This window comes from Copidosoma floridanum, unplaced genomic scaffold (genome assembly GCF_036245765.1).
Source record: "Copidosoma floridanum isolate Cflo_tuat_1 unplaced genomic scaffold, Cflo_Japanese_pri ptg000021l, whole genome shotgun sequence".
NCBI lineage: Eukaryota > Metazoa > Arthropoda > Insecta > Hymenoptera > Encyrtidae > Copidosoma > Copidosoma floridanum.
In genome coordinates, this window is record NW_028321898.1 from 17,673,026 (window position 1) to 17,693,331 (window position 20,306).

Here is a 20,306-nt window from a genome sequence, read left to right on the forward strand (position 1 = left end):
AGACTGAAAATATTCATTGAGTCACTCACATAAGGGAGGCAAAAGAGATGTCCGTATGCATTACACCATTCCTCATCCATTAATGTGACTTGACGAAATACTAATCCCTCGCGATTACCGTAAGCAATGTATCTGAGGCCAACTAACGTCATAGTCCAACTGGTATTAAAAATTTTGTCAGAATCGGGAAGATTAACAATACTAACAAAATCAGTGGGTTTAATTCTTTGTTTTAATTGTATAATAGCAATGTCATTTTGATCAGTACTGAAAAAGTTTTTATTATTATTTTAGGTTACGATTTAAGTTAAAAAAAGTCATGCCCTGGACTGAAAATAAATTACTTACTGTTCATTGTAATTAGGATGGAAAAAGTAAGTTTTGACAAGAAACACACAGGCATTTTTCTGATCGAGTGCAGTACTACCAGCAAATATTCGTAGACTATTCGATTGGTAAGAATTAGACTGTCCATCATGGTAGTATAAACAATGAGCTGCTGCAATGGCATAAGAGTCCGCAACAAGAACACTGTCACAGGAAAATTCAAAGTTGATGCCGTTATGTAGACAAATACGTGAAAAGGAAACTGTCCAAACGAAGCCAACTCTTGAGCTCTGATGACTTAAGAAATAGAAAGTTGTATTAGTAAACTTATACAATACAGCATTAGTCACATTATAGAAGAGGGCTGCAAAAGAAAAATATGTCATTACCATACAGTTTATTGCAGTAAAATCATTTTCATTACAGAAAGGAATACAAAAGTACGTATTTAATCATGAAAAAAAAAAATTTAGCCACTAACCTGCAGCAGTCAAAAGAGCAGCAATAATTTCTCGTAAAATCATAGTTATGAAAAAAAGCTGCAATTCCAATTCCAATTATAAAAAACGAGATTTTGCAAAATTTCAGGTAATAGTTTTTGAGAGACAAAAGATTTAATTTTTAGCTTATCATCACGTATACAGGTGTTATTTTAAATTTGAAGTTATTTCTACTAAAATTTACATATTGAAAGAGGCAAGTATATAATTTCTTAACAGTTTACTGGGTGTTAATCAAAAATTTTAAGTCACTGTGAAATATAAACCATTTGTTCACAAAGCACTCATTTGAAGAATAAAGAAAAAAAATTTCCAAACTGACTGAATAGTTTATAATTATACTCTAATGACTTTATGTTAATTGATTTGCTTCAAGCTTCATTATGTTCATAATAAGGCTTGCTCACCTAATGGCACGTTCTATTAATAAATAATAAAAAAAACTGTTGGGTTTCGAATCGACGATTCTTACTTGCCTTAGAAAACATTTTATTTATCAATAATACAAAAAAAACTGTTCGGTTTCTGATCGCCGATGCTTACTCGCCTAAGAGAATATTTTATTCATCGATAACACTAAAAAATCGTTGGGTTTCTAATCGCCAAGGCTTGTATATTTGAAATGAGATTATGCATCATACTTTTGTTTTTGCAGATATAATTTGCTTTGATGTTAAGTGTTTTTAAAAAACTTCGAAAATGTTTTTCTAAGCACTTATAATAATTAATGTTTATTATAATTACCGTTTCGAAATCAGGTTCATTTGTTAAATATCATGTAATACGCTCTGATAAATAGTCAATCAATGATATGAAGTATTGTAGGTTTTCATCAAGATTACAAAATATATGTCATTCTACTGAAAATGGAATATTTCGAGGGCCGGAATGAACAAACACTTAAAACGGGCTTTTAATTTTTCTAAAAAAATTTTTTGTATCGTCCATGACCAAAATAAGCTAAAATTTTTTAGGCCCTGCTAAATCTGCCCCAGAAAATTAATTACGACGATTTTCTTAGTTTATCCATGAGAAAAAGGAGCATTACGACTTGGAAAAAACGTCTTAAGATCATGATTGTACCACTCACAGTAAACAATTTATTTTAACCATATCCTTGCACTTGTACGATGTACTGAGCCCCTTTTCTATTATATACTAAAATTTAACTTTATTGTTGCACTTGTACAATGTAATGTGTCCATACTATTATATACTACACTATTTCAGCCGCTAAGTTAACATTCAGTGAAAATACGGTGCGTTTTTTATCATTATGGGATAGCGTTATGGGCTCTTAGCAAACAAAGGAGCGTTACGGGCTCCTATAAAATCGTCAAAAAATCGATATTGTAACGCACCAAACACTAATTGAGCTTTGCCACTGCACTTCCATAATATAAAAAACAGATTAATTTTAACCCGCCACCTTCCGAGTCGATAACCGAACGCTTCAAAAAGATACACATCATTCCTTAGCGTTACGGGCTCTTTTAATTATTATTTTGGAGAGACAGAATCTTCAAATTCGCGAGCCCGTAGAACTGGCTTATTGAAATGGAAAAATCGAGAAAAATTTCTGTAACATCCTTGACATTTGTAGAACATAAGACGCCCTAATTGGAATTCCGATTTTCAATTGCCTGCGATTGTGAGAGTATTTTCAGTTGAAATTTTTAATTTATAAGATTTCGGTCCCGCAACCCGCAACTGTAACGGCATGCAACTCTTGAGTAAAATTTTTTTTGGCTGTTTCAAATGCGTAAAAATATTTTTAGCGCTAGTAACTTTATGATCCCATACCGTGAAAAAATTAAAAACTCTGTGTTTAGATTACAGGAGTTGTCAAAACTGCAAATTTTCAAATGAGACATGAGCCCCTAACGCTTATTTAGCCCCTTTTTTGCATCTCAAACTAAAGTAATACTCTTTTATGGTTTGAATTCTGTTGTACCTTTAGCAGTGAACATCTTTTGACTAATTAAAAAAAATTCCAGATCGATATCTCCTTAACGACTTTGTAATCGACTGGGACATAAAATATACTATTTTTAGTAGAATGACCCATATATACATGGAAAAAAAAAATAATAACAAATGTTTTTTAGATGTGATACATGCGAAAGTTTTATAAATATGTTGGAAGAGGAAGAAGTAAATAATAAACAACAATATCAAATCCATCTTGAAATAAAGTCAGAATCAAGAAAACGTATGAAAATAGATAAACAGAAAACTATCGATGATCCCCAAATCTGCTGCGCAAATTTTGATTTGCAGAAAATATTAACCACACCTCGGACACAAGTATCGAGTATGTACTACTTGTCGAAATTATCTGTGTGGAACTTTAATGTTTACGACATGGGATCTTCGACAGGTTACTGTAATATATGGGATGAAACTATTGGGAATCGAGGTTCTAATAAGATCGGAGGTGTCGAATGCGCTCCCATGACTCAGAAAAGTGTCGAGTTGGCTCCCGGGTAATTAAAAACCAGGGTCGAGTTGGCTTCCAGGTGGGTCGAGTTGGCTCCCATGCTATTACAACTTCCCAGATTAACATTTTTAACAAATATTATTATTTTTCCCGTCACACATGATCAAGGCTTCGGACTGGCAGTTCAAGTTACTTAAGTACTTGTGTGTTTAAAAAAATAATAATATTATCTTGATAGTTATTTAAATACTGATGTTCTTGGAAGATTTTTTAAATTATTTGCTAAAAAAGTACCTTCGTCACTGTAATCGTGTGAATGATCGTCATATTTCTAGATTCGTGTGTTGCTTGAGTCAAGTTTAATAAAACTTTTGCAACCTCTTTTTGTGCACTTCCAGCGCTGGACATCTTTGCTCAGCACTTTATGGAAACTAAAAGTATACCGATCTAAACAAATAAGAGTTTTTTCTTTCTCGCTGGTAAAACATTACATCGTCATAGAATAAATAAACAACAACAAAATTTACAGACAATACACACAATCCGATGGACACACTTTCATGAAGACAGCGAGAGCACAACTGACACAAAGTTTAGTTTCTGCTCAATTCTGCCCTACCACTGAGCTTCCTTCGTATAACACACATTCGTATAATTTAATGTTTTCATTTTAAAGTTCATCTATCCCAATGAAAACAGTCCCATGTTTTGATTTTAAGGCTCATTGACTCAATAGAATGCCGCACAGTACTACGTAAACATACTTACTACAATATCGAATTTGGCAAATTTCAAGATTTAAAGTCTTTTTAAATAGTTGGAAATTGTTATTTGTACGGGAGCCATTTCGACCGTACTTTCTAAAGACCCGGGAGCCAATTCGACCTTAGTTTCTAATGATCAGGGAGCCAATTCAACCATAGATATGGCGTTATCTGGCATTCGGGAGCCAACTCGACACCAGCCAATGAGATAGGCTCATTCGTCTTCAATTTTTTACGTTTAAAAGCAGAAAATGGAGTTTAGGAAGATATTTTCTACACCGACAATTGTGGAGGACAAAACCGAAACAAAACCATGTTTACCATGTACGTCAAAGCATCTAATGAACTGAGTGTTGATATAATTCATCGGTAAGATAATAATTTTAATAAAGAATATTTCAGTGAAAATGTTTAAAAATTCTTTAATCTATTTATGCCGGACGTGCAACTTTTTTTCTTTCACAACAATTTCAATGTGTTTGAAGTTTCAAACGTTGGAGCCCAACGAAAATCCAAAAAAAAAAATTTTTAGTTTTGTCGTAAACAACCCAATAAACCAACGGCAAGAGGTGTATAATACCGTAAGAAAAAAAAAAAATCAACATCTAACCATTTTAAACATAATTATTAACAATCAGAGTAACATACGTATAAAACGAACATTAAGCACTACACCTCTCAGTAATACATGGTGAAAAAAATTCAAAATAAATATTTCTACATACCTCTAGTTGTAAATAATTAATAAGGTGCTTTATAGGCATATGAAACATAACCTCGAAGGGTAATAAACTCCTGAAATTGAGAAAAAGTCGGATATCAGACGTTTTTACGCTACCTACGTCCATTAGGGGCTGCGATAATTGTAAAACGTATAAATATCATTACAAGGTACTACAACTATTTGCCCTGATTTTTTTCAGAATTAGGAAACCTAACCTCACCGTGCAAAATGTCAAGAAATTCAAGAAAATAGCCTTTTTTCTGCCATTTTCGGTCATAGTCAGTCATTAGGGGCCCGTAAAGGGTCTTAATGATTCTTATTACTGTCCTTGTATCACATTTGGTACTTGTAGTCATTTTAGGCGCTCGGAAACATAACCTCGTTTAGTTATGTGATCTCAATGTTAAAATAAATTCGAAAAAAAGACGTTTTTACGCTACCTACGTCCATTAGGGGCTGCGATAATTGTAAAACGTATAAATATCATTACAAGGTACTACAACTAGTTGCCCTGATTTTTTTCAGAATTAGGAAACCTAACCTCACCGTGCAAAATGTCAAGAAATTCAAGAAAATAGTCTTTTTTCTGCCATTTTCGGTCATAGTCAGTCATTAGGGGCCCGTAAAGGGTCTTAATGATTCTTATTACTGTCCTTGTATCACATTTGGTACTTGTAGTCATTTTAAGCGCTCGGAAACATAACCTCGATTAGTTATGTGATCTCAATGTTAGAAAAAATTCGAAAAAAAGACGTTTTTACGCTACCTACGTCTATTAGGGGCTGCGATAATCGTAAAACGTATAAATATCATTACAACGTACTACAACTAGTTGCCCTAATTTTTTTCAGGATTAGAAAACCTAACCTCACCGTGCAAAATGTCAAGAAATTCAAGAAAATAGCCTTTTTTCTGCCATTTTCGGTTATAGTCAGCCATTAGGGGCCCGTAAAGGGTCTTAATGATTTTTATTACTGTCCTTGTATCACATTTGGTACTTATAGTCATTTTAAGCGCTCGAAATCATAACCTCGTTTAGTTATGTGATCTCAATGTTGAAAAAAATTCGAAAAAAAGACGTTTTTACGCTACCTACGTCCATTAGGGGCTGCGATAATTGTAAAACGTATAAATATCATTACAAGGTACTATAACTAGTTGCCCTAATTTTTTTCAGAATTAGGAAACCTAACCTCACCGTGCAAAATGTCAAGAAATTCAAAAAAATAGCCTTTTTTCTGCCATTTTCGGTCATAGTCGGCCATTAGGGGCCCGTAAAGGGTCTTAATGATTTTTATTACTGTCCTTGTATCACATTTAGTACTTATAGTCATTTTAAGCGCTCGAAAACATAACCTCGTTTAGTTATGTGATCTCAATGTTAGAAAAAATTCGAAAAAAAGACGTTTTTACGCTACCTACGTCCATTAGGGGCTGCGATAATCGTAAAACGTATAAATATCAGTACAACGTACTACAACTAGTTGCCCTAATTTTTTTCAGGATTAGAAAACCTAACCTCACCGTGCAAAATGTCAAGAAATTCAAGAAAATAGCCTTTTTTCTGCCATTTTCGGTTATAGTCAGCCATTAGGGGCCCGTAAAGGGTCTTAATGATTTTTATTACTGTCCTTGTATCACATTTGGTACTTATAGTCATTTTAAGCGCTCGAAAACATAACCTCGTTTAGTTATGTGATCTCAATGTTGAAAAAAATTCGAAAAAAAGACGTTTTTACGCTACCTACGTCCATTAGGGGCTGCGATAATTGTAAAACGTATAAATATCATTACAAGGTACTATAACTAGTTGCCCTAATTTTTTTCAGAATTAGGAAACCTAACCTCACCGTGCAAAATGTCAAGAAATTCAAGAAAATAGCCTTTTTTCTGCCATTTTCAGTCATAGTCAGCCATTAGGGGCCCGTAAAGGGTCTTAATGATTCTTATTACTGTCCTTGTATCACATTTAGTACTTATAGTCATTTTTAGCGCTCGGAAACATAACCTCGTTTAGTTATGTGATCTCAATGTTAGAAAAAATTCGAAAAAAAGACGTTTTTACGCTACCTACGTCCATTAGGGGCTGCGATAATTGTAAAACGTATAAATATCATTACAAGGTACTACAACTAGTTGCCCTAATTTTTTTCAGAATTAGGAAACCTAACCTCACCGTGCAAAATGTCAAGAAATTCAAAAAAATAGCCTTTTTTCTGCCATTTTCGGTCATAGTCGGCCATTAGGGGCCCGTAAAGGGTCTTAATGATTTTTATTACTGTCCTTGTATCACATTTAGTACTTGTAGTCATTTTAAGCGCTCGGAAACATAACCTCGTTTAGTTATGTGATCTAAATGTTAGAAAAAATTCGAAAAAAAGACGTTTTTACGCTACCTACGTCCATTAGGGGCTGCGATAATTGTAAAACGTATAAATATCATTACAAGGTACTCCAACTAGTTGCCCTAATTTTTTTCAGAATTAGGAAACCTAACCTCACCGTGCAAAATGTCAAGAAAATCAAGAAAATAGCCTTTTTTCTGCCATATTTGGTCAAAGTCAGACATTAGGGGCCCGTAAAGGGTTTTAATGATTTTTATTACTGTCCTTGTATTACATTTGGTACTTATTGTCATTTGAAGCGCTCGGAAACATAACCTCGTTTAGTTATGTGATCTCAATGTTAGAAAAAATTCGAAAAAAAGACGTTTTTACGCTACCTACGTCCATTAGGGGCTGCGATAATCGTGAAACGTAAAAATATCATTACAAGGTACTACAACTAGTTGCCCTGATGTTTTTCAGAATTAGGAAACCTAACCTCACCGTGCAAAATGTCAAGAAATTCAAGAAAATAGCCTTTTTTATGCCATTTTCGGTCATAGTCAGCCATTAGGGGCCCGTAAAGGGTCTTAATGATTTTTATTACTGTCCTTGTATCACATTTGGTACTTATAGTCATTTTTAGCGCTGGGAAACATAACCTCGTTTGGTTATGTGATCTCAATGTTAGAAAAAATTCGAAAAAAAGACGTTTTTACGCTACCTACGTCCATTAGGGGCTGCGATAATTGTAAAACGTATAAATATCATTACAAGGTACTACAACTAGTCGCCCTGATTTTTTTCAGAATCAGGAAACCTAACCCCACCGTGCAAAATGTCAAGAAATTCAAGAAAATAGCCTTTTTTCTGCCATTTTCGGTCATAGTCAGCCATTAGGGGCCCGTAAAGGGTCTTAATGATTTTTATCACCGTCCTTGTATCACATTCGGTACTTATAGTCATTTTAAGCGCTCGGAAATATAACCTCGTTTAGTTATGTGATCTCAATGTTAGAAAAAATTCGGAAAAAAGACGTTTTTACGCTACCTACGTCCATTAGGGGCTGCGATAATTGTAAAACGTATGAATATCATTACAAGGTACTACAACTAGTTGCCCTGATTTTTTTCAGAATTAGAAAACCTAACCTTACCCTGCAAAATGTCAAGAAATTAAAGTAAATAAACTTTTTTCTGACATTTTCGGTCATAGTCAGCCATTAGGGGCCCGTAAAAGGTCTTAATGACTTTTATTACTGTCCTTGTATCACATTTGGTACTTATAGTCATTTTAAGCGCTCGGAAACATAACCTCGTTTAGTTATGTGATCTCAATGTTAGAAAAAATTCGAAAAAAAGACGTTTTTACGCTACCTACGTCCATTAGAGGCTGCGATAATCGTGAAACGTAAAAATATCATTACAAGGTACTACAACTAGTTGCCCTGATGTTTTTCAGAATTAGGAAACCTAACCTCACCGTGCAAAATGTCAAGAAATTCAAGAAAATAGCCTTCTTTATGCCATTTTTGGTCATAGTCAGCCATTAGGGGCCCGTAAAGGGTCTTAATGATTTTTATTACTGTCATTGTATCACATTTGGTACTTGTAGTCATTTTAAGCGCTCGGAAACATAACCTTGTTAAGTTATGTGATCTCAATGTTAGAAAAAATTCGAAAAAAAGACGTTTTTACGCTACCTACGTCTATTAGGGGCTGCGATAATTGTAAAACGTATAAATATCATTACAAGGTACTACAACTAGTTGCCCTGATGTTTTTCAGAATTAGGAAACCTAACCTCACCGTGCAAAATGTCAAGAAATTCAAGAAAATAGCCTTTTTTCTGCCATTTTCGGTCATAGTCAGCCATTAGGGGCCCGTAAAGGGTCTTAATGATTTCTATTACTGTCCTCGTATCACATTTGGTACTTATAGTCATTTTTAGCGCTCGGAAACATAACCTCGTTTAGTTATGTGATCTCAATGTTAAAAAAATTCGAAAAAAAGACGTTTTTACGCTACCTACGTCCATTAGGGGCTGCGATAATTGTAAAACGTATAAATATCATTACAAGGTACTACAACTAGTTGCCCTGATTTTTTTCAAAATTAGGAAACCTAACCTTACCCTGCAAAATGTCAAGAAATTAAAGTAAATAAACTTTTTTCTGACATTTTGGGTCATAGTCAGCCATTAGGGGCCCGTAAAGGGTCCTAATAATTTTTATTACTGTCCTTGTATCACATTTAGTACTTATAGTCATTTGTAGCGCTCGGAAACATAACCTCGTTTAGTTATGTGATCTCAATGTTAGAAAAAATTCGAAAAAAAGACGTTTTTACGCTACCTACGTCCATTAGGGGCTGCGATAATTGTAAAACGTATAAATATTATTACAAGGTACTACAACTAGTTGCCCTAATTTTTTTCAGAATTAGGAAACCTAACCTCACCGTGCAAAATGTCAAGAAATTCAAGAAAATAGCCTTTTTTCTGCCATTTTCGGTCATAGTCAGCTATTAGGAGCCCGTAAAGGGTCTTAATGATTTTTATTACTGTCCTTGTATCACATTTGGTACTTACAGTCATTTTTAGCGCTCGGAAACATAACCTCGTTTAGTTATGTGATCTCAATGTTAAAAAAAATTCGAGAAAAAGACGTTTTTACGCTACCTACGTCTAATAGGGGCTGCGATAATTGTAAAACGTATAAATATCATCACAAGGTACTACAACTAGTTGCCCTGATTATTTTTAGAATTAGGAAACCTAACCTTACCGTGCAAAATGTCAAGAAATTCAAGAAAATAGCCTTTTTTCTGCCATTTTCGGTCATAGTGAGCCATTAGGGGCCCGTAAAGGGTGTTAGTGATTTTTATTACTGTCTTTGTATTACATTTGGTACTTATAGTCATTTTTAGCTCTCGGAAACATAACCTCGATTAGTTATGTGATCTCAATGTTAGAAAAAATTCGAAAAAAAGACGTTTTTACGCTACCTACGTCCATTAGGGGATGCGATAATTGTAAAACGTATACATATCATTACTAGGTACTACAACTAGTTGCCCTGATTTTTTTCAAAATTAGGAAACCTAACCTCACCGTGCAAAATGTCAAGAAATTCAAGAAAATAGCCTTTTTTCTGCCATTTTCGGTCATAGTCAGCCATTAGGGGCCCGTAAAGGGTCTTAATGATTTATATTACTGTCCTTGTATCACATTTAGTACTTATAGTCATTTTTAGCGCTCGGAAACATAACCTCGTTCAGTTATGTGATCTCAATGTTAGAAAAAATTCGAAAAACAGACGTTCTTACGCTACCTACGTCCATTAGGGGCTGCGATAATTGTAAAACGTATAAATATCATTACAAGGTACTACAACTAGTTGCCCTAATTTTTTTCAAAATTAGGAAACATAACCTCACCGTGCAAAATGTCAAGAAATTCAAGAAAATAGCCTTTTTTCTGCCATTTTCGGTCATAGTCAGCCATTAGGGGCCCGTAAAGGGTCTTAATGATTTTTATTACTGTCCTTGTATCACATTCAGTACTTACAGTCATTTTTAGCGCTCGGAAACATAACCTCGTTTAGTTATGTGATTTCAATGTTAGAAAAAATTCGAAAAAAAGACGTTTTTACGCTACCTACGTATATTAGGGGCTGCGATAATTGTAAAACGTATAAATATCATCACAAGGTACTACAACTAGTTGCCCTGATTACTTTTAGAATTAGGAAACCTAACCTCACCGTGCAAAATGTCAAGAAATTCAAGAAAATAGCCTTTTTTCTGCCATTTTCGGTTATAGTCAGCCATAAGGGGCCCGTTAAGGGTCTTTATGATTTTTATTACTGTCCTTGTATCACATTTATTACTTATAGTTATTTTTAGCGCTCGAAAACATAACCCCGTTTAGTTATGTGATCTCAATGTTAGAAAAAATTCGAAAAAAAGACGTTTTTACGCTACCTACGTCCATTAGGGGCTGCGATAAACGTAAAACGTATAAATATCATTACGAGGTACTACAACTAGTTGCCCTGATTTTTTTCAGAATTAGGAAACCTAACCTCACCCTGTAAAATGTCAAGAAATTCAAGAAAATAGCCTTTTTTCTGCCATTTTCGGTCATAGTCAGCCATTAGGGGCCCGTAAAGGGTCTTAATGATTTTTATTACTGTCCTTGTATAATATTTAGTACTTATAGTTCTTTGTAGCTCTCGGAAACATAACCTCGTTTAGTTATGTGATCTTAATGTTAGAAAAAATTCGAAAAAAAGACGTTTTTACGCTACCTACGTCCATTAGGGGCTGCGATAATTGTAAAACGTATAAATATCATTACAAGGTACTACAACTAGTTGCCCTGATTTTTTACAGAATTAGGAAACCTAACCTCACCCTGTAAAATGTCAAGAAATTCAAGAAAATAGCCTTTTTTCTGCCATTTTTGGTCATAGTCAGCCATTAGGGGCCCGTAAAGGGTCTTAATGATTCTTTTTACTGTTTTTGTATCACATTTGGTACTAATAGTCATTTTTAGCGCTCGGAAACATAACCTCGTTTAGTAGTGTGATCTCAATATTAGAAAAAATTCGAAAAAAAGACGTTTTTACGCTACCTACGTCCATTAGGGGCTGCGATAAACGTAAAACGTATAAATATCATTACGAGGTACTACAACTAGTTGCCCTGATTTTTTTCAGAATTAGGAAACCTAACCTCACCGTGCAAAATGTCAAGAAATTCAAGAAAATAGCCTTTTTTCTGCCATTTTCGGTCATAGTCAGCCATTAGGGGCCCGTAAAGGGTCTTAATGATTTATATTACTGTCCTTGTATCACATTTAGTACTTATAGTCATTTTTAGCGCTCGGAAACATAACCTCGTTCAGTTATGTGATCTCAATGTTAGAAAAAATTCGAAAAACAGACGTTTTTACGCTACCTACGTCCATTAGGGGCTGCGATAATTGTAAAACGTATAAATATCATTACAAGGTACTACAACTAGTTGCTCTGATTTTTTTTAGAATTAGGAAACCTAACCTCACCCTGTAAAATGTCAAGAAATTCAAGAAAATAGCCTTTTTTCTGCCATTTTTGGTCATAGTCAGCCATTAGGGGCCCGTAAAGGGTCTTAATGATTTTTTTTACTGTTCTTGTATTACATTTGGTACTAATAGTCATTTTTAGCGCTCGGAAACATAACCTCGTTTAGTAGTGTGATCTCAATATTAGAAAAAATTCGAAAAAAAGACGTTTTTACGCTACCTACGTCCATTAGGGGCTGCGATAAACGTAAAACGTATAAATATCATTACGAGGTACTACAACTAGTTGCCCTGATTTTTTTCAGAATTAGGAAACCTAACCTCACCCTGTAAAATGTCAAGAAATTCAAGAAAATAGCCTTTTTTCTGCCATTTTCGGTCATAGTCAGCCATTAGGGGCCCGTAAAGGGTCTTAATGATTTTTATTACTGTCCTTGTATAATATTTAGTACTTATAGTTCTTTGTAGCTCTCGGAAACATAACCTCGTTTAGTTATGTGATCTTAATGTTAGAAAAAATTCGAAAAAAAGACGTTTTTACGCTACCTACGTCCATTAGGGGCTGCGATAATTGTAAAACGTATAAATATCATTACAACGTACTACAACTAGTTGCCCTGATTTTTTTCAGAATTAGGAAACCTAACCTCACCGTGCAAAATGTCAAGAAATTCAAGATAATAGCCTTTTTTCTGCCATTTTCGGTCATAGTCAGCCATTAGGGGCCCGTAAAGGGTCTTAATGATTTTTATCACCGTCCTTGTATCACATTTGGTACTTATAGTCATTTAAGGCGCTCGAAAACATAACCTCGTTTAGTTATGTGATCTCAATGTTAGAAAAAATTCGAAAAAAAGACGTTTTTACGATACCTACGTCCATTAGGGGCTGCGATAATCGTAAAACGTATGAATATCATTACAAGGTACTACAACTAGTTGCCCTGATTTTTTTCAGAATCAGGAAACCTAACCTTACCCTACAAAATGTCAAGAAATTAAGGAAAATAGCCTTTTTTCTGCCATTTTCGGTCATAGTCAGCCATTAGGGGCCCGTAAAGGGTTTTAATGATTTTTATTACTGTCCTTGTATCACATTTGGTACTTATAGTCATTTTTAGCGCTCGAAAACATAACCTCGTTTAGTTATGTGATCTCAATGTTAGAAAAAATTCAAAAAAAAGACGTTTTTACGCTACCTACGTCCATTAGGGGCTGCGATAATTGTAAAACGTAAAATCATCATTACGAGGTACTACAACTAGTTGCCCTGATTTTTTTCAGAATTAGGAAACCTAACCTCACCCTGTAAAATGTCAAGAAATTCAAGAAAATAGCCTTTTTTCTGCCATTTTCGGTCATAGTCAGCCATTAGGGGCCCGTAAAGGGTCTTAATGATTTTTATTACTGTCCTTGTATAATATTTAGTACTTATAGTTCTTTGTAGCTCTCGGAAACATAACCTCGTTTAGTTATGTGATCTTAATGTTAGAAAAAATTCGAAAAAAAGACGTTTTTACGCTACCTACGTCCATTAGGGGCTGCGATAATTGTAAAACGTATAAATATCATTACAAGGTACTACAACTAGTTGCCCTGATTTTTTACAGAATTAGGAAACCTAACCTCACCCTGTAAAATGTCAAGAAATTCAAGAAAATAGCCTTTTTTCTGCCATTTTTGGTCATAGTCAGCCATTAGGGGCCCGTAAAGGGTCTTAATGATTCTTTTTACTGTTTTTGTATCACATTTGGTACTAATAGTCATTTTTAGCGCTCGGAAACATAACCTCGTTTAGTAGTGTGATCTCAATATTAGAAAAAATTCGAAAAAAAGACGTTTTTACGCTACCTACGTCCATTAGGGGCTGCGATAAACGTAAAACGTATAAATATCATTACGAGGTACTACAACTAGTTGCCCTGATTTTTTTCAGAATTAGGAAACCTAACCTCACCGTGCAAAATGTCAAGAAATTCAAGAAAATAGCCTTTTTTCTGCCATTTTCGGTCATAGTCAGCCATTAGGGGCCCGTAAAGGGTCTTAATGATTTATATTACTGTCCTTGTATCACATTTAGTACTTATAGTCATTTTTAGCGCTCGGAAACATAACCTCGTTCAGTTATGTGATCTCAATGTTAGAAAAAATTCGAAAAACAGACGTTTTTACGCTACCTACGTCCATTAGGGGCTGCGATAATTGTAAAACGTATAAATATCATTACAAGGTACTACAACTAGTTGCTCTGATTTTTTTTAGAATTAGGAAACCTAACCTCACCCTGTAAAATGTCAAGAAATTCAAGAAAATAGCCTTTTTTCTGCCATTTTTGGTCATAGTCAGCCATTAGGGGCCCGTAAAGGGTCTTAATGATTTTTTTTACTGTTCTTGTATTACATTTGGTACTAATAGTCATTTTTAGCGCTCGGAAACATAACCTCGTTTAGTAGTGTGATCTCAATATTAGAAAAAATTCGAAAAAAAGACGTTTTTACGCTACCTACGTCCATTAGGGGCTGCGATAAACGTAAAACGTATAAATATCATTACGAGGTACTACAACTAGTTGCCCTGATTTTTTTCAGAATTAGGAAACCTAACCTCACCCTGTAAAATGTCAAGAAATTCAAGAAAATAGCCTTTTTTCTGCCATTTTCGGTCATAGTCAGCCATTAGGGGCCCGTAAAGGGTCTTAATGATTTTTATTACTGTCCTTGTATAATATTTAGTACTTATAGTTCTTTGTAGCTCTCGGAAACATAACCTCGTTTAGTTATGTGATCTTAATGTTAGAAAAAATTCGAAAAAAAGACGTTTTTACGCTACCTACGTCCATTAGGGGCTGCGATAATTGTAAAACGTATAAATATCATTACAACGTACTACAACTAGTTGCCCTGATTTTTTTCAGAATTAGGAAACCTAACCTCACCGTGCAAAATGTCAAGAAATTCAAGATAATAGCCTTTTTTCTGCCATTTTCGGTCATAGTCAGCCATTAGGGGCCCGTAAAGGGTCTTAATGATTTTTATCACCGTCCTTGTATCACATTTGGTACTTATAGTCATTTAAGGCGCTCGAAAACATAACCTCGTTTAGTTATGTGATCTCAATGTTAGAAAAAATTCGAAAAAAAGACGTTTTTACGATACCTACGTCCATTAGGGGCTGCGATAATCGTAAAACGTATGAATATCATTACAAGGTACTACAACTAGTTGCCCTGATTTTTTTCAGAATCAGGAAACCTAACCTTACCCTACAAAATGTCAAGAAATTAAGGAAAATAGCCTTTTTTCTGCCATTTTCGGTCATAGTCAGCCATTAGGGGCCCGTAAAGGGTTTTAATGATTTTTATTACTGTCCTTGTATCACATTTGGTACTTATAGTCATTTTTAGCGCTCGAAAACATAACCTCGTTTAGTTATGTGATCTCAATGTTAGAAAAAATTCAAAAAAAAGACGTTTTTACGCTACCTACGTCCATTAGGGGCTGCGATAATTGTAAAACGTAAAATCATCATTACAAGGTACTACAACTAGTTGCCCTGATTTTTTTCAGAATAAGAAAACCTAACCTCACCGTGCAAAATGTCAAGAAATTCAAGAAAATAGCCTTTTTTCTTCCATTTTTGGTCATAGTGAGCCATTAGGGGCCCGTAAAGGGTCTTAGTGATTTTTATTACTGTCCTTGTATTACATTTGGTACTTATAGTCATTTTTAGCTCTCGGAAACATAACCTCGTTTAGTTATGTGATCTCAATGTTAGAAAAAATTCGAAAAAAAGACGTTTTTACGCTACCTACGTCCATTAGGGGCTGCGATAATTGTAAAACGTATAAATATTATTGCAAGGTACTACAACTAGTTGCCCTGATTCTTTTCAGAATTAGGAAACCTAACCTCACCGAGCAAAATGTCAAGAAATTCAAGATAATAGCCTTTTTTTTGCCATTTTCGGTCATAGTCAGCCATTAGGGGCCCGTAAAGGGTCTTAATGATTTTTATCACCGTCCTTGTATCACATTTGGTACTTATAGTCATTTTAAGCGCTCGGAAATATAACCTCGTTTAGTTATGTGATCTCAATGTTAGAAAAAATTCGAAAAAAAGACGTTTTTACGATACCTACGTCCATTAGGGGCTGCGATAATCGAAAAAGGTATAAATATCATTACAAGGTACTACAACTAGTTGCCCTGATTTTTTTCAGAATTAGGAAACCTAACCTTACCCTGCAAAATGTCAAGAAATTAAAGAAAATAGCCTTTTTTCTGCCATTTTCGGTCATAGTCAGCCATTAGGGGCCCGTAAAGGGTCTTAATGATTTTCATTACTGTCCTTGTATCACATTCGGTACTTATAGTTATTTTTAGCGCTCGGAAACATAACCTCGTTTAGTTATGTGATCTCAATGTTAGAAAAAATTCAAAAAAAAGACGTTTTTACGCTACCTACGTCCATTAGGGGCTGCGATAATTGTAAAACGTAAAATCATTATTACAAGGTACTACAACTAGTTGCCCTGATTTTTTTCAGAATAAGAAAACCTAACCTCACCGTGCAAAATGTCAAGAAATTCAAGAAAATAGCCTTTTTTCTGCCATTTTCGGTCATAGTCAGCCATCAGGGGCCCGTAAAGGGTCTTTATGATTCTTATTACTGTTCTTGTATCACATTTGGTACTTATAGTCATTTCTAGCGCTCGGAAACATAACCTCGTTTAGTTATGTGATCTCAATGTTAGAAAAAATTCGAAAAGAAGACGTTTTTACGCTACCTACGTCTGTTAGGGGCTGCGATAATTGTAGAACGTATAAATATCATTACAAGGTTTTACAACTACTTGCCCCAATTTTTTTCAGAATTAGGAAACCTAACCTCACCGTGCAAAATGTCAAGAAATTCAAGAAAATAGCCTTTTTTCTGCCATTTTCGGTCATAGTCAGCCATTAGGAGCCCGTAAAGGGTCTTAATGATTTTTATTACTGTCCTTGTATTACATTTGGTACTTACAGTCATTTTTAGCGCTCGGAAACATAACCTCGTTTAGTTATGTGATCTCAATGTTAAAAAAAATTCAAGAAAAAGACGTTTTTACGTTACCTACGTCTATTAGGGGCTGCGATAATTGTAAAACGTATGAATATCATTACAAGGTACTACAACTAGTTGCCCTGATTATTTCCAGAATTAGGAAACCTAACCTCACCGTGCAAAATGTCAAGAAATTCAAGAAAATAGCCTTTTTTCTTCCATTTTCGGTCATAGTGAGCCATTAGGGGCCCGTAAAGGGTCTTAGTGATTTTTATTACTGTTCTTGTATTACATTTTGTACTTATAGTCATTTTTAGCTCTCGAAAACATAACCTCGTTTAGTTATGTGATCTCAATGTTAGAAAAAATTCGAAAAAAAGACGTTTTTACGCTACCTACGTCCATTAGGGGCTGCGATAATTGTAAAACGTATAAAAATTATTGCAAGGTACTACAACTAGTTGCCCTGATTCTTTTCAGAATTAGGAAACCTAACCTCACCGAGCAAAATGTCAAGAAATTCAAGATAATAGCCTTTTTTTTGCCATTTTCGGTCATAGTCAGCCATTAGGGGCCCGTAAAGGGTCTTAATGATTTTTATCACCGTCCTTGTATCACATTTGGTACTTATAGTCATTTTAAGCGCTCGGAAATATAACCTCGTTTAGTTATGTGATCTCAATGTTAGAAAAAATTCGAAAAAAAGACGTTTTTACGATACCTACGTCCATTAGGGGCTGCGATAATCGAAAAAGGTATAAATATCATTACAAGGTACTACAACTAGTTGCCCTGATTTTTTTCAGAATTAGGAAACCTAACCTTACCCTGCAAACTGTCAAGAAATTAAAGAAAATAGCCTTTTTTCTGCCATTTTCGGTCATAGTCAGCCATTAGGGGCCCGTAAAGGGTCTTAATGATTTTTATTACTGTCCTTGTATCACATTCGGTACTTATAGTTATTTTAAGCGCTCGGAAACATAACCTCGTTTAGTTATGTGATCTCAATGTTAGAAAAAATTCAAAAAAAAGACGTTTTTACGCTACCTACGTCCATTAGGGGCTGCGATAATTGTAAAACGTAAAATCATTATTACAAGGTACTACAACTAGTTGCCCTGATTTTTTTCAGAATAAGAAAACCTAACCTCACCGTGCAAAATGTCAAGAAATTCAAGAAAATAGCCTTTTTTCTGCCATTTTCGGTCATAGTCAGCCATCAGGGGCCCGTAAAGGGTCTTTATGATTTTTATTACTGTTCTTGTATCACATTTGGTACTTATAGTCATTTCTAGCGCTCGGAAACATAACCTCGTTTAGTTATGTGATCTCAATGTTAGAAAAAATTCAAAAAGAAGACGTTTTTACGCTACCTACGTCTGTTAGGGGCTGCGATAATTGTAGAACGTATAAATATCATTACAAGGTTTTACAACTACTTGCCCCAATTTTTTTCAGAATTAGGAAACCTAACCTCACCGTGCAAAATGTCAAGAAATTCAAGAAAATAGCCTTTTTTCTGCCATTTTCGGTCATAGTCAGCCATTAGGAGCCCGTAAAGGGTCTTAATGATTTTTATTACTGTCCTTGTATTACATTTGGTACTTACAGTCATTTTTAGCGCTCGGAAACATAACCTCGTTTAGTTATGTGATCTCAATGTTAAAAAAAATTCGAGAAAAAGACGTTTTTACGTTACCTACGTCTATTAGGGGCTGCGATAATTGTAAAACGTATGAATATCATCACAAGGTACTACAACTAGTTGCCCTGATTATTTCCAGAATTAGGAAACCTAACCTCACCGTGCAAAATGTCAAGAAATTCAAGATAATAGCCTTTTTTTTGCCATTTTCGGTCATAGTCAGCCATTAGGGGCCCGTAAAGGGTCTTAATGATTTTTATCACCGTCCTTGTATCACATTTGGTACTTATAGTCATTTTAAGCGCTCGGAAATATAACCTCGTTTAGTTATGTGATCTCAATGTTAGAAAAAATTCGAAAAAAAGACGTTTTTACGATACCTACGTCCATTAGGGGCTGCGATAATCGTAAAACGTATAAATATCATTACAAGGTACTACAACTAGTTGCCCTGATTTTTTTCAGAATTAGGAAACCTAACCTTACCCTGCAAAATGTCAAGAAATTAAAGAAAATAGCCTTTTTTCTGCAATTTTCGGTCATAGTCAGCCATTAGGGGCCCGTAAAGGGTCTTAATGATTTTTATTACTGTCCTCGTATCACATTCGGTACTTATAGTTATTTTTAGCGCTCGGAAACATAACCTCGTTTAGTTATGTGATCTCAATGTTAGAAAAAATTCAAAAAAAAGACGTTTTTACGCTACCTACGTCCATTAGGGGCTGCGATAATTGTAAAACGTAAAATCATTATTACAAGGTACTACAACTAGTTGCCCTGATTTTTTTCAGAATAAGAAAACCTAACCTCACCGTGCAAAATGTCAAGAAATTCAAGAAAATAGCCTTTTTTCTGCCATTTTCGGTCATAGTCAGCCATCAGGGGCCCGTAAAGGGTCTTTATGATTTTTATTACTGTTCTTGTATCACATTTGGTACTTATAGTTATTTCTAGCGCTCGGAAACATAACCTCGTTTAGTTATGTGATCTCAATGTTAGAAAAAATTCGAAAAGAAGACGTTTTTACGCTACCTACGTCTGTTAGGGGCTGCGATAATTGTAGAACGTATAAATATCATTACAAGGTTTTACAACTACTTGCCCCAATTTTTTTCAGAATTAGGAAACCTAACCTCACCGTGAAAAATGTCAAGAAATTCAAGAAAATAGCCTTTTTTCTGCCATTTTCGGTCATAGTCAGCCATTAGGAGCCCGTAAAGGGTCTTAATGATTTTTATTACTGTCCTTGTATTACATTTGGTACTTACAGTCATTTTTAGCGCTCGGAAACATAACCTCGTTTAGTTATGTGATCTCAATGTTAAAAAAAATTCGAGAAAAAGACGTTTTTACGTTACCTACGTCTATTAGGGGCTGCGATAATTGTAAAACGTATGAATATCATCACAAGGTACTACAACTAGTTGCCCTGATTATTTCCAGAATTAGGAAACCTAACCTCACCGTGCAAAAT